This window comes from Erigeron canadensis, chromosome 3 (assembly GCF_010389155.1).
Source record: "Erigeron canadensis isolate Cc75 chromosome 3, C_canadensis_v1, whole genome shotgun sequence".
Classification (NCBI taxonomy): Eukaryota; Viridiplantae; Streptophyta; class Magnoliopsida; order Asterales; family Asteraceae; genus Erigeron; species Erigeron canadensis.
The window spans coordinates 999,656-1,001,008 of NC_057763.1; the positions used below are offsets into that span (position 1 = coordinate 999,656).

Consider the following 1,353-nt stretch of genomic DNA (forward strand, 5'->3'; position numbering starts at 1 on the left):
GGTTAGATCAGTTACCTTTTAATATATATTAAGATTGTGATCAGTAATTGGAATTAAACTATATTTAGGATACATATTATTCTTATATAAACTGAACCATACAAATAAAATCACAACACACGAAATCATTGGAAACCCAATGAATCAGCTGCTACTTTTATTGTTATTAAAAGCTAGCCATGACTATCAAAGATAAAATTACTTTTTTTTAAGACATCAATGAAAACTTAGTCAATTGTGTAATCAAAGTTAAAATATTACTTTTATCGAACAATTTGAATAAAAGAAACTCTGGTATACCTTCAGCCTTGATATGATTAGCATTTGGTATTAAGATTTGAATATCTTAATACCTTTTTAAGTATATTTTTAAATTTAACATATAAGATATATATTTTTTTTAAAAATATTAATTTTTATATTGATAATGTTGTAAAACACGTGTATTTGATACTGGTCTAAAATCTAATTTTTGACCCGTGTATTGGATTGGATGTGTGAAAAAAAAGCCTAGCTTGCAACTTGAAGTATTGTTCAAAAAGAAATATTAATTAGTCGACTAGCTTTGCAATTATTGGATTGGATGTGTGAAAAAAAGGCCTAACTTGCAACTTGAAGTATTATTTTTGGCCCAAAAGAGATATTAAACAATTTAGGAAAAAAGATAGACACAACATATTCAGGGATTGAACCCTACGTGAATCGAACACGCAACCTTCTGATCTGGAGTCAGACGCGCTACCATTGCGCCAAGGATCCTGGTGTTATACGTAGAGGATTTCACTAATAAATACGTTAAACACTCTGATTAAGCAATTAGTTTTTATAGTTTGTATATAATCTTTAGTTTGCAGATTAAAATACAATATGGGGAGTATAAAACGATATCACTCTCTATCTTGTGGTAATGAAGATGGCAATACCTCCAATCGTTTAAGCTCTTTATGATCATATGAAGAATCATTCGGATTCTCGTCGGTATAATATGATATGCTACATGCCCGAATGCGCACAACCATCAACATTATTTTCGAGTTTGAGTTTTATCAATGGTATCAAGTCATGATCGTCAGGAGGTTGATTAGAAGATAGAAACACGAAAATGGTGAAGTATTAGATTAGACATTTATGTTGTTTCGAAATGAGGTTAATTCGATCTATTAATCATATCAAACAAATGTGTAAATGGAATTTTTTAAAGGCAATTTCTCTTTTTCTGAATAGTAATTGCGTTCTCAATATTTTTAATGCCCATTTGTTATCTTATACAGAGTTGTTTTATCGATTTTAGTGTCAGTAGTCTGTTTTCATTTTGACTGTATCAAAATAGATATGTTTTTTTGAATTATCACA

At 29.3% G+C, this 1,353-nt stretch overlaps 1 non-coding gene across 1 annotated transcript; it reads right to left on the bottom strand.

Annotated features, from left to right (window-relative positions):
- Positions 1-687: 687 nt before the first annotated feature.
- Positions 688-759, bottom strand: TRNAW-CCA. Its single transcript has one exon. It is a non-coding gene; the product is annotated as a tRNA-Trp (tRNA).
- Positions 760-1,353: the final 594 nt, after the last annotated feature.